Genomic DNA, 15,198 nt, shown 5'->3' on the forward strand with positions numbered 1-15,198 from the left:
TCAGTACGTTTACGACGAGTTACCACCTTTTTGGTTACTCTGCCAGACATGAAGGACCATCTAGATAGAATATATCGTTTTATCCGTACAGGGGAGGATCCAGAAAGTATTCACGAAGCTATGGCACACAGAAAAGTCGAGACTCAACATCTGATTTTACAGTTTTTGATTAACTGTTTAATAAGAGAACAAGACTATCCTGAGAAAGATAAAGATAAGATGAAAGTCCTGACAAAGTGGAGTGATAATATAGCCGAGGGAAAACACAAGACACAGAATTGTATAGACGCTATGTACAGGAAAATCCGTAAGGAAATTCTAGACATACACGAAAAAGAGAAAGCAAGGAAAATAGCCGAGAAAGAGAATGACTCTTCAATTGAAGAGGTAGACAGCGAGAATCCCGACAGAATAGCGTATGTAGGTAGAACTAGACTTTCCGACAGACATTCACGTCCAGATTACAAGAAAAGTTTTTCTCCTCCAGTGCCAGAACAATGTTCTCTTGAGCAAGTGTTCCAAGCTACCGATAAAATTCTGAAATCACGAATAGGTTATAGTGAACTTAATACCATGCATGAACAAGAACTAGCCCGATCAGCAGTCCGATGGATTAGTGATTCTACCACGTTTCCAGATGAAATCGTGGCACAAATGTTCCTGAAACTGCCCCCAGCCGAGCAGCGTCTGGTGGGTATGTATATGATTCAGCACCTCATCACATTGTATGAGGTTCAGCATTCTGATCCAGGTCCTTTACATGATGTATTGAACGAGTTACTCCAGTACAGATGGAAAGGTCTAGGTACCGACTTAATTAATGTCATTTTAGAACAGCGCCACAAATACAGTACGTTCCTGACTCCGCATTTTGTTCCCGTTCCACCCCCAGTAAGGAAGTCATTCTACATAGATAGACAGAATCCGTTACGAGAAGTACATCCAGTTAGGACAACGGGGGGTGCTCTAGAACGAGTATTTGTTTACACCCCCATCACGAAAATAGAACTTTTGGAGATGAAAAAGTTAATTCCCTGTCACGATAAAGATCCAGCAGGGTTCCACCGTGAATTAAAGGACATGCTCCGTATGGGAGAATACACGTATCCTGACATCATTAAAATGTTAAAAGTCCTGTTGCCTGCGGGCATATATGAAAAACTCAAGGAAAAAGAATGGGAGGTGGGAGAGAAAAAGATAGATTGGTCCGCATTAGAAGCCGAAGATAACACACGAGTACCAGGTACCGGTCTTGGGGATAAAGCTAAAGCTTTGCCCGAACTGTTAATACAAGTCTTGCCAAGATTACTAGCCACGAAAAAGGAAGACTGGGATGCCATCTCAGCCTGTAAACAGAAACAAGATGAAGATACTAGTGACTTTTATTCTAGATTCGAGAAATGTTTCATTATTAATAGTGGTCTGAAAACAAGTAGTGAATCGTACCCCCATCTTTTTGTTACCAAACTAGTCGAGAATTCAAGTCCACAAGTTAAAAATCGAGTATTGAAAGTCGAGAGTTCTTGGCAAGCTAATACTCCGTCACAGATGCTCCAGATGCTCCAGTATCACCAGAACAGAATCAGGGAAGAGCAGGAACATGAAAGAAGACGTATGAAAGGCACGAAAATGAAAGTATTAGTTGCACAGTCTGTTCCACAAGACAGTCAGAAGAGGGGTCCGAATCAAGCCAGTCATCCTACAGCTCCCGTTAAAGGGACATGCAATTACTGTAAACAGCCAGGTCATTTTATAAACGAGTGTGCAGTTCTGAAACACAACATAGCTACTGGTAAGACTAAAGAAAGACCACGTCCGCCTAGACAAGAACAAGTTTTACAGACTTCCCAGCCACCGCAGAACGCACAACAGACAGTTACAGTACCGCAGCCTATCGCTGCAACACAACACGTTATACAGCAGATGTACCAGTATGCACAGTCAGAGTATCCAGATTACCAGCAGTATTCATGAAACAGCCTAGAGAGGGAGGTTGGCTTGCCTCTCATCGAGATTCCTGTAGATCAAGAGGGTCCCTATGTACATAGTCAAGTATTAGGGAAAGACAGAAAGTTTCTGATTGATACAGGGGCAAGTAGGACTACCATCAGTCATGACGAGGTTCCAGGGGCTCCGCTCTCAGGCTCAAGAAATGTTTCCCTTGGATTTTCAGGAAAACCCATTGTTAATGAAATATCGAAACCAGTTACTCTAGAAGTTGGTCCACTGTCCCGAACTACTGATTTGTTACTCACGAAGTCTTGTCCAGAAAATTTGTTAGGCATTAAGACTTTGAAAGAATTAGGAGCAGTCATTTGCTGCTCCCCAGAAGGGGTCCGCCTGTTCCTGCGTGATTTTAAAGGTCATTATGTATTACGTGATTTTGATCCAAGATTATTGAATGTACCACAGCATTTATGGGCGAAAGGTCCAATTGATGTAGGTTGTATGCATATCACACCCCATCGTGTGACTCTGAAGCAAGGTGTTGTATTACCACGAATCCGACAGTACAAATTGCCACCTGAGGCTGTAGCAGCCTTATCCAAAATTATTGACGAGCTTATTGCTCAAGGAGTGGTTGTAGAAACTGACTCCAATGTATGTAATTCTCCTATCATTCCGATTCTGAAACTTACTGATCCCAATGCACCTCCAGTTTATCGATTAGTGATCGACCTTCGAGAACTTAATAAGTGTTTCATACCCCAGTACCCAGTAGTCCCTGATATTTCATCACTCTTGACAGCCATTGATTCTGAAGCCACATTCTTTTCAGTTATCGATCTCAAGAACGCATTCTTTAGTGTCCCTATTCATCCAGACAGCCAGTTCCTTTTCGGTTTCTGTTTAAATGGAAGAAGCTATAAATTTACACGAGCACCTCAAGGTTTCACAGAAAGTCCTAGCATTTACAGTCAAGCACTTAAAAGACAACTAGACAATATTCACATGCCAACTGACACTGCCCTACTCCAGTATGTCGATGATCTGTTAATTACAGCCCGTTCTGAACGTGACTGCGAGCGTGCGTCACTTACAGTCCTGTATTTCCTGGCCGAGATGGGGCACAAGGTGTCCCCTTCCAAATTGCAATTCTGTGTCCAGCAAGTGGTCTACTTGGGACACTTACTGTCCAAGAGGGGTAGGCAGTTGACACCTGACCGTATTCAGTTAATAGCGCATCTTCCACAACCCAAGACTCAGAAGGAGGTACGAGCTTTTATCGGCCTCACTTCTTACTGTAGACAATGGATTCCTCAGTACGCATATCTAGCCAAGCCACTGATACAGTTAACGACACAGGAGGCAGCCGTATCGACTGTCCTCCCTTGGACCCAAGAACATACACTTGTTTTTAATGAATTAAAGAAAGCTTTATGTCAAGCACCTGTTCTAGCAACACCGAACTACAGTAAGCCTTTTACACTTTTTGTCACTGAACGTGATGGTACTGCATTATCTGTTCTCACACAAGATCAAGCAGGACAATACAAGCCCTGTGCTTATTTTTCTAGCACATTAGATCCAGTGGCCCAGGCTCTGCCTGCGTGCCTCAAGTCAGTTGCAGCCACAGCTCTAGCTATCAGACAAAGTGATTCCATAGTGTTAGGACACTCCCTGACAGTACAAGTTCCACACTCCGTGGAAGTTCTTTTAAACCGAACTCAGACTCAGCACTTGACAATTGCACGTTTAACAGGTTATGAACTGACACTGTTTCAGCCACACATAGAAATCAGACGCTGCAACGTTTTAAATCCCGCTACACTGTTACCGTCAGTTACTTCAAATCCTGCCACACATGACTGTGTGGAAGTTGTTAACACCATGACAAAGCCAAGACAAGACTTGACAGATATTGCATTACCTGATCCTGACCTGACACTTTATGTGGATGGTTCATGTATGAGAACAAGTACAGGAGAACTAGTAGCCGCGTATGCAGTGACTACGGACACTGAAGTTATAGAAACACACCGTATTGATACCCTGTCTGCTCAAGCAGCAGAGCTAGTCGCTCTGACCCAAGCCTGTATACGTGCCAAGAACCTGAAAGTTAACATATATACAGATTCACGTTATGCATTCGGAGTCGTACACGACTTTGGAGTGCTCTGGAAAGAAAGAGGTTTCATGACTTCTCATGGAACTAAGATTCAGCATGGTCTCCTCATTCAAGCTCTGTTAGATGCAATACATTTACCGACAGCTATTGCCATTATGAAGTGCAAGGCACATACGAAAGTTACTGACATCATTTCCCAGGGTAACGACCTGGCAGATCGAACAGCCAAGCTTACAGCTCAGACTTCAGACATTCCAGTTAACACGACACAGACGCTCATTTCAGATCAGACTACTTGTATGACAGTTAAGGACCCTACACAAGATGTAATAGATATACAGTCACATGCCACTCCAAATGAAATCAAGAAATGGTCCGAACAAGGAGGGGTCCAGACAGATCAGGGATGGTTGACGAAGGGAAAAGCCACATGGTTTCTCCCCGACTCAATGGTTCAAGTCATTATTAATACCGCACATAGTCCAGTACACCTAGGAGAAAAGGCCATGTTAGACAGTATCCAGAACATATGGTTCAACAAGCATTTACGAGCAGCAGCCAAACAGAAAGTGCGTACCTGCATGATCTGTTGTCAGTTCAATCCAGGTAAAAGTGTCCCGGTGGAACAAGGTGGATTCCATCCTCCTGACCACCCTTTTGAAGTCCTCCAGATGGATTATATTCAGATGGAGAGATGTCGAGGTTTCAAGTATGTCCTCGTAGTTGTATGTGCTTTGTCCAGATGGACAGAAGCATATCCTGTTCCAGATTACACTGCCGCGACCACTGCCAGGCAGTTGGTTCGTGAATTTTTCCCCCGCTATGGTTTACCAAGGGTCGTGTATTCAGACAACGGCCAGCCATTCTCATCTGAACTCATGAAACAAGTATCCCTTCTGTTAGGGTACCAGTGGAAGTTCCACTGTGTACGGCACCCCGAAGCAGCTGGTCTAGTTGAGAGACATAATCAGACATTGAAAATCCGCATTGCAAAAGTATGTGCAGAGAAAGGTGTAGATTGGTTGGTAGCACTGCCAGTTGCCCTTTTTTATATGAGAATGGTTGCACACTCTAGATCAGGTCTGTCCCCGTACGAGGTCGTATTCGGCCGTCCTCCAAATATGTGGGGTACACCTATGCCCCGAAAGATTACAGACGTTTCCAGTAATATGCTGACAGATTACCTAGCTTCCTTGATGTCTGCCCTACAATCTTGTCGTTCACAGGTTGCCGCTGCTTTTCCAGACAACACTCAAGTGAAACCGCACGAAGTCGTTCCAGGTGAACTCGTGTTGGTTCGAAACTTCGATCGTTCAAGTCCGTTGGAGCCCCGTTGGAAGGAGCCCCAGCTGGTGTTATTAACAACAAGGACCGCCGTCAAGCTCGAAGGACGCAAGGGCTGGGTTTATTTATGACCGCTTGATCAGGCGTCAGTGACCTTAAGCCACGCATTTCCTCCATTACTAGTAAATATAGGACTGCATTTGTGTATTTCCCTAGTTTTTTTCCCCCACTGTACTCTGCTCGCGTTGTGTTTACATTTGCCTTGAGAACTTGTCTACCCGCGTCGCTATGACTACCTAGCATCTGATCGGCCAATGATCTCCCCCGGGCCTTAGTGTAACAGCCTATGAGAACGCAGGCTCGCCCGACTTTGTATCTATCTTACGGGTCTGCTAAACGCCCCACGTGACTTCTTGTGGTCTCGCGACCAATAGCAGCGCGGCTTATAAACAACTGCTACCTCGCCTCTCGTTACCTCCCCAGTCGGCCAGGACGCCGGCCCGGAGTACCGACGGAGAGGTAAGAGAAGCCTTTCGTTCCTCTTCGCGCCATGCTGCGCTTCTCTAACAAACTGTATCCTTCTTTAAATGGAGTCTTGGCTCCGCGACTGCTGGGTACTAAATTAGTCCTTTTTTTGAAAGATACCGACACCATTCCTTGTCGGCTACTGATAACAGGAAGTGCTCTGTCCTTGTTTGTGCGCATTGTGTTTTTTACGTGTGTTCCACATGTTTTCTAGAGCGGTGCTTCATTTTCCCCTGAGCCGCTGCCAGGTGGGGTGAGGTCAGTCCACCTTACAGATCGAGGTAAGGACTGCAAGATATTTGGCTTACGAAATTGTCTTTCCAAATAACTTAAAACCGGGCCATATTAGTATTAAGTGCCTACATGTCAATACTCTGAGTGTGATGTAACGTTTGATCCACATATAATGGACTTTCTGGTCAGCCCATTAAATCACGATAGCTATACTTAACCCTTCTCTTTTCCTTAGTGATCAACACAGACTGTAAGGGCATCTGGAGCATTCAGGTGACTTTATGCACTTGTTTTTGTTATCCCGGTGTCACCCTTCACTTTATTTATTTCACTTGGTGCAGTAGTTTTAATTGTTTATTGGTCCTGATGAATGCAAGGGTACAATAGTCCCAGTATTGCAGAAACTAGTTGACCTTTTCCACCTCAAGCTGCCTACGTTATGAGACAGCCTTAGGTTGCATTGATTTTAAACTTTGGTATGTTAGGCACACACCGAATAAACTTGTTGTCAAGTGCCTTTTCAAACCAATTTTATAACACTCTCTTTTGGTTTTGTTCACTCCTTCACTATTTCTAGCACTGCACACCCCAGTCCCATATCTTGGGCCACTCATAAACACCGAGTGGTATACCACACTGTCATTGCCTTTACCTTGTGAGGAACCCCCTTACCACCGGGTTGACCTCTAAGTGTGGCACCGAGCTTCTCAGACGGGTGGTACGGATAAAATCCCAAATGATGAAGGGCGGATTCGTATGGTGACTGATGGGTATTTTCCTCATCCTGTTGAGGATTTTCTGTGACGCATCACTTTGGTTTTCAGGGATTGGTTGGCTCTCTATTTTCTTTTGGGCACACCTTTTTAAGACCCTCTGGTACCTCTGTTGTTTATAGGCTTTCTTGGGGATTGTATCCAGAGCGTGGTCTGTAAACTTCCCCTAGATCCCCCCCTACCGTAGTGTTTTTGTTGTTTCAGTGCAGTTTTTTAACTGCGGACCTTTTTCTACAATTAATTAATTTTGTAGTAATAGTTCATCACATATTTGTGGTTCAAACTTTCTTTGTGACTCTAGAACACAGTCTGCATTTCAGACAGCGTACTTTCCCTAGTCATGGCCGAGAATCATGGTTTATCGTTCTCAGATGAAGACCTGTTGGCAGCACTTGCTGAACACCCTGATCTGACGGAGTCTTCCACTTCTGTCGTCAGCCTGAGCGAGGATGAGTGGGGTAAATTGTTAGGTTTAAAGAAATCACAAACTAGGACAGCCCTACATGGCACCATAATGGCTCAATACCTGCGCAGTGACTGCGTACCTACAGGACTTATAGTGACTAACGCACCTAGGTTGTTTTTAAGTGATAAGGAGTTTTTAAAAAACTGGGCCCTTATCGCTTGGAGATGCACCAGGGATTGGTTGATTCTGATCATCCAAACCTCCAAACGCATAGCTGATACCTTGCTCATAGAAATTCAAATTCTTGAGTCTAAAATCAAGACTACTATAACTTCTAAGGTTTTCAGCAAAAATCTAGATGACTCCAATAAAAACAACAGGGATTTCAGGGAGCATACTTTGGCGGTTAAGATGGACAAATTCAGGAAAGACCTGGATAAGTTCAAATTTGAAAGAATATATCCTTACTCCAGCGACACGTACACCCCCCCAGAGTTCGGTACCAATGGCCGCAGAAAGGGATCATCTTACAGCACATCTAGCTCAGGTGATAATTCCTCAGGGAGCGATACTGGTAGCGACTATTCCAACACACGAGGTCGTGGTCAAGGCAAAAGAAATTTTAAAAATAATTGGAGAGGTAACCAGCAACAACAATGGTGGCCACCCACCCCGTGGCAATTTGGTAGCATGCCACCTTTCTTCCCACCACAACAAGCGGGCCCTTTTCAACAACCCATGGGACCACACATGGCTAACTTCCCCGGGAACTTCCCTACAAACAACTTTAACGGGCAGCCTTTTTTAGGGTTTGGCCGGGGCAGATCCCGGGGCAAAAGGAGAGGGAACCCACAGCCCCAAGTTCACTTCAGCCCCCCACCAACGTCAACAGAAGGGAGGACCCTGAGGAGCAACTCGTCCAAGAACAAAGAGGCAGGACAGAGCAGTGCAGCTCCAGTATAATTATGAACTTGAGTAGACATATCCTAACCCTTATTGAGGAGGAGGCCCTGAACAAAGGACTGGGCTTTGTGCCGACCCACTATAATGATGAGTTTGACACTCGCTTGGAGTTGGCCAGATTTTTAAGGAAGATAAGATTACACTTTTTCTTCGCTGGAAAAGAAGCCTCCGTACAGGATGAGGTTGATGTCAACACTGGACTGAAATGCAAGTCTACCTTTACTCCCCCTACTCATCTCATGCCTCCACAGGTTCTAGCCTATGAGCAGGCACTGGAGAAGGAGCTGGACGATCTCTTCAGTACTAAACAAAAGACTTTCCAGAATCTGCCCAAATCACACCACTTGGCACTGAAATCCCTGACTGAGAACAAGGATTTAACAATAAAGCCAGCTGATAAAGGCGGCTCGATTGTCATTCTGGACACTGAAGTCTACCGAGCTGAGTGCCTTAGGCAACTCAACACTCAGCATGCTTACACTTCTTTGAATTACGACCCAACAGATGACTTGAAACGGGATATCAAAATCATGGTTGAAGAAGCATCTTCAGAGGGATGGATTACACCAGCCGAAGCCCTTTACCTTTGCACGGAACACCCGAAGATGCCGTATTTCTATACCTTACAAAAGGTTCACAAAGAGCAACGACCGCCCCCTGGGCGCCCGATCTTTTCGGGGATAGGATCAGCCCTGGAACCTCTCTCCACCTTTGTGGATCATTTTCTGAGACCGATGGTGCAAGAAATGCCCACTTATCTCAAAGACACCAGTGATCTGTTGAGACTGTTACCCAACATCGAATTTGACACAGAGAGGGATCTCTTAGTGTCTTTTGACGTGGAGGCACTCTACACCTCCATCCCCCAGGATGAGACCTTGGATGTGGTGCACCAACTTTTGGAGTCCAGGGAACTGAACAGCATCACTCCCGTCCGATTCATAATGGCTTGTGCCACTCTGGCCATGAAACAACATTTTTTTCAATTCGAAGAACAGGTTTACCTACAAACATCGGGGACCAGCATGGGGAGCGTTTACGCCCCCAGCTTGGCTAATTTATATGTTCATTGGTTTGAACAGAATCATGTATTGAACAATGAGAACCCTTTCGTCGATAACCTTAAGACCTGGAAAAGGTATATCGACGACATTTTTGTGGTGTGGAGAGGGTCAAGCGCCAGATGCCTGGATTTCCTGGGTTGGTTGAACAGTAGAAATAACCATCTCAAGTTTACCATTGAAATCGGTCACCACCAATTAGCTTTCCTGGACCTACTAATTACTGCCGGCCCTGAGGGCCTACGATCGGAGCTCTACAGGAAGCCCACTGCAAGGAACTCTCTGCTGCTATTTGATAGCAACCATCCTAAAGCACTGAAAGAGAGTCTACCCTTCAGTCAATTTTTAAGGGTTCAAAGGAACTGTTCTACGATAACAGCCTTCAAGAAACATTCTAAGGATTTAAGTATGCAATTGGTGGCACGAAAATATCCTCCTAAACTGGTCCAAAGGTCCATGAAAAGGGCAATGAACAACAATCGTGAGTCTTTGTTGGAACCTAGACCTCCCAAGCCTGACCTAGATCGCCTCACTTTCGTTCAGACTTTCGGTAGCCTCTCAAACAGCATTTAAAGCATGGTCAAGAAACACTGGCCAATATTGAATTCCGGACGCCTAACTCTCTCTCGTCCCTTGGTGTCATTCAAAAGGGGCCCCAACTTAAGAGATAGACTGGTGCACACCAGGCCACGTGAAGACCCGCCAAGGGCGATAGGTTCACTATGGGACCTTCCTCCTGTCCAGGGACACTATCCTTGTGGCAATTGTCAGGCCTGTGCACAAACAACAAAATCACTGGAGATAGATATTGGCACGGCTAGACCGTGGAAACAAATAAAATTCACTAATTGTAACAGTGATCACGTGATCTATCTGATCACCTGCCCCTGTGGCTACAAGTATGTGGGCATGACCACCCGGAAGGTCCGCATACGGATATCTGAGCACAAGAGTACCATCAGGTGTGCCAGACAAGCCACAAAGTTAACTGCTCACTTACTTGAAGCTAAACACCTAGCCACTGATATCCATTGGACTGTTTTGGAGCAACCATTTATCCCGAAACACACATCCGATGTGACTAAGTACCTGCTGACTAAAGAACAAAGATGGGTGCTTAAATTGAAGACACACAAAGGTGGCCTGAACGATGATATTCCTTGGTCTGCCTTGTGATTCAGCCCACTGTAACAGAGAAGGGCTCTAGTACATCAGTTTTTCCGTCTGAACCCTCCACCCATGAGAGGCTGTTCTTTGTGCTAACAATTGCTTGAGAGATGATGAAGGTACTGACATCATTTTCATTTTCTGTCTCTCCTTTTTGAATTTGGCTAACTGGGCGGATTGATAGCGCCCTACCGTATTTGTCCATCTTGACCACATCGTGACCACATCTGGGACATTGTCCCGATGTCTCTGCTATTCCAGCAGCTGCTCTTGCCTAACCCTGATAATACCATACTTATTACAGCGAAACACAGAGTAAGCTGTGTTTGGGTACTCTTTATGTAGAGCGTAAGGTATTAGGCATGCATTGGCAGCTACCTTGCGCGGCTATTCTAAGTCTTGGTGACCCGCTGGTCAAGTTTATTTATGACCGCTTGATCAGGCGTCAGTGACCTTAAGCCACGCATTTCCTCCATTACTAGTAAATATAGGACTGCATTTGTGTATTTCCCTAGTTTTTTTTCCCCCACTGTACTCTGCTCGCGTTGTGTTTACATTTGCCTTGAGAACTTGTCTACCCGCGTCGCTATGACTACCTAGCATCTGATCGGCCAATGATCTCACCCGGGCCTTAGTGTAACAGCCTATGAGAACGAAGGCTCGCCCGACTTTGTATCTATCTTACGGGTCTGCTAAACGCCCCACGTGACTTCTTGTGGTCTCGCGACCAATAGCAGCGCGGCTTATAAACAACTGCTACCTCGCCTCTCGTTACCTCCCCAGTCGGCCAGGACGCCGGCCCGGAGTACCGACGGAGAGGTAAGAGAAGCCTTTCGTTCCTCTTCGCGCCATGCTGCGCTTCTCTAACAAACTGTATCCTTCTTTAAACGGAGTCTTGGCTCCGCGACTGCTGGGTACTAAATTAGTCCTTTTTTTGAAAGATACCGACACCATTCCTTGTCGGCTACTGATAACAGGAAGTGCTCTGTCCTTGTTTGTGCGCATTGTGTTTTTTACGTGTGTTCCACATGTTTTCTAGAGCGGTGCTTCATTTTCCCCTGAGCCGCTGCCAGGTGGGGTGAGGTCAGTCCACCTTACAGATCGAGGTAAGGACTGCAAGATATTTGGCTTACGAAATTGTCTTTCCAAATAACTTAAAACCGGGCCATATTAGTATTAAGTGCCTACATGTCAATACTCTGAGTGTGATGTAACGTTTGATCCACATATAATGGACTTTCTGGTCAGCCCATTAAATCACAATAGCTATACTTAACCCTTCTCTTTTCCTTAGTGATCAACACAGACTGTAAGGGCATCTGGAGCATTCAGGTGACTTTATGCACTTGTTTTTGTTATCCCGGTGTCACCCTTCACTTTATTTATTTCACTTGGTGCAGTAGTTTTAATTGTTTATTGGTCCTGATGAATGCAAGGGTACAATAGTCCCAGTATTGCAGAAACTAGTTGACCTTTTCCACCTCAAGCTGCCTACATTATGAGACAGCCTTAGGTTGCATTGATTTTAAACTTTGGTATGTTAGGCACACACCGAATAAACTTGTTGTCAAGTGCCTTTTCAAACCAATTTTATAACACTCTCTTTTGGTTTTGTTCACTCCTTCACTATTTCTAGCACTGCACACCCCAGTCCCATATCTTGGGCCACTCATAAACACCGAGTGGTATACCACACTGTCATTGCCTTTACCTTGTGAGGAACCCCCTTACCACCGGGTTGACCTCTAAGTGTGGCACCGAGCTTCTCAGACGGGTGGTACGGATAAAATCCCAAATGATGAAGGGCGGATTCGTATGGTGACTGATGGGTATTTTCCTCATCCTGTTGAGGATTTTCTGTGACGCATCACTTTGGTTTTCAGGGATTGGTTGGCTCTCTATTTTCTTTTGGGCACACCTTTTTAAGACCCTCTGGTACCTCTGTTGTTTATAGGCTTTCTTGGGGATTGTATCCAGAGCGTGGTCTGTAAACTTCCCCTAGGTCCCCCCCTACCGTAGTGTTTTTGTTGCATACCAGCCACATCAAGAAATTCCATGGATTACGGCCAAAGACATTTATCAAAGACTGCCCCGTTCTTAAGGACTGTCCAGACACAGACTCTAAACTTCCCCTGTTAGAGAAAACTCCGCAGCAGGAGTATAAAGCAAAACTCCGGTCTAGTAAAATAAGTCAGCCAGTTTAATTGTCTAAGTCCCTCTCGGGTGAAGCGGTTAGACAGGTTCCTGACATGTATGAGATAGACCCACATAGTGAGAGAGTTAGTCAAAACTCTAAGAGAATACGCTATCAAAAGAATATTTGCAGTAGATGCATCGTTACTCTGTTATTTTTTATGTTTTTGAGTCTTATGGTTACCTGCATAAGTTATGCTTTTCATTTATGTTTTCCTATTTCACATGTACATATGTTTCCTAATGTTACAGTAGAGCACACATTTAGTGACCTGCCTCCTCACAAGTTATCCTATCGTCTTGCTATGCGTAATAACACATTTATCAGAATGTTACACTATTCACACCAGACCAGCAATGCCACTAATTGTTGGGTGTGTGGTCGACTTCCCCCTTTCCAGACACCGAAGGGAGTTCTGCCACTCTTTCCTTATCCGTTTTCACACAATGGTTCGTGTGGAGCATGGTCCACATTAACGTCATCCCTAACCGATATGTCCCTTCTGAATCGAACATGTTTCCCAGACAAGCAAGGTCTTTCCCATAGAGCAGGGTTAGATCTAGAAAATGAAGTATATGATTTAGGTAATTATTCCTCGAATTTCATGGTTTTGAATGTTCAGTCCGATACTACTCCAGATTTGCCTGCTATTTCAGTCCTACCCGTCAAAGGCGAATTATGTGTCAGAAAGAATGGTTCCGCACATGTAGGACATAGTGATTGTACTACTGTGGTCGAGTATAGTGACAGTGGGAAATCTATTTTCAAAGCCTCACGTCATTCTTATTTTGTTTGTGGTCAGACCGCATATGTTCGTCTGCCCCTCGATTGGGATGGAACCTGTTACATTGCCTTCCTACTGCCACCAGTTTTTCTAGCCCCATCCGATTATCACAGAAACACACATCTAGTACACGTTAGACATAGAAGGGAGACTGAGTCCCCAATTGTCGAGCAAACTGAAACTACTCTAGAACAATATCAAGACTTCAATAAAGGTTTCTTTTTCTTTATAGGCCCTGTCCAGAATAGTAAGTTAATACGTAGGTTAACCAGAACCCTTGAAGCAGTAGTGAATGAGACTACTTCCGCTCTAGGTAACTTAACCGAAGAGCAATCTGCCATTAGATTTGTCGTGCTCCAAAATCGTCTCGTTCTTGACGTCATATTGGCCGATAGAGGAGGAGCTTGTAGAGTCATCGGATCTAGTTGCTGCATTTTCATTCCTAATAACGCGCCGTCTGTTTATTCAGCTATAACCAGACTTCATAAAATTGCCCATCAGTTACACCAAGATCCAGGCACCTGGACATGGTCCGGTTGGCTCTGGAGTATCATATCTGCCTGGGGATGGAAAGTATTGTCATTCCTAGGTATAGCAGTAATGATCATATTCAGTTGCTGCCTCTGTTTACAATGTGGCCCTGCGATTTGCGGCATGTGTGCTACATCCTGTATTCCTAGTCCTAAGTCCCGTTCCAAGACAATTCGAGACGAGCAAATGATGTTATATGAACAGATAGATGGTATCATGAATATTGATGTTTCCTGATGGAAACGTAGGGCACAAGGAGGGAATGTGGAAAAGTAAATTTTGCCATGTTATATGTGCCTACGTGTTCCCCATCCTATGTTATATGTGCATGATTAATATGCATATGTATCCCCCTATGATCGATTAAAGACGCAATTATAGTTGTGTCCAACTCTAGTATGCCAGTTTCCAGTTCTCGTGAAAGCAACAAGTATTAGGCCCATGTTACCACGATTTACAGTGTACACGTTAATTCATTGAATTGTCCCCGTTTCTAGGCCTCAAAAGGGCCCGGACACCAGATTCAAGCTCCAGTCTCCTGAACTCACTCCGAGGAGCGATGCAGCCCCCACCTGCATCCCTGACCCTTCACTTACTTCCTTTCGCGCAGCGCGGTGCCCAGCTCTGCCTGCCAGTCTGCCAAGAGTATGTTATGCTTCTAGTTATCAGTTCAGCTCCTCGTCTTTGCATTCCTTAGCTACTGAACCGTATAAACAGCTTCAGCTATAGTCTAGTCTTTATGTCTCCATGCAAGAGAATTACTGTATTAATATTCATAGAAGATTCATAGCCCACGCATTACACGAAGAATATATGCATGCACCAGCCTTAGAGTCAAGTAGCCTCTGCCCTGATAACTTTTAGTTTCTATCAACATGTACTCCAAACACAAGATACCAGATATGCCATAGGTACATGTCGTCCTGACACCGTAGACTTTAGTCTCCTCTTCTAGTGCAGAAGTCATAGCCCCCAGTTCTCCCTGGTAACACGTCATTGCCCGTTTGCGCGCACCACTAGGTTAAAGGTCCCAGCTGCTCTCAGGTAGCCCCCTCCATGTTTCCGCCCACTCATGACATTTCTATGACGTTTCACATCACATGTCTCAGTGCACGCCCTGTACACGCCTTCTTTCCACACCCATGTCTCCATATCTTACGTTTGTCACAAGTTACGCCTACTATATGTAATGTAATGTAATGTTGTA

Source organism: Lissotriton helveticus, chromosome 6 (assembly GCF_964261635.1).
Source record: "Lissotriton helveticus chromosome 6, aLisHel1.1, whole genome shotgun sequence".
NCBI lineage: Eukaryota > Metazoa > Chordata > Amphibia > Caudata > Salamandridae > Lissotriton > Lissotriton helveticus.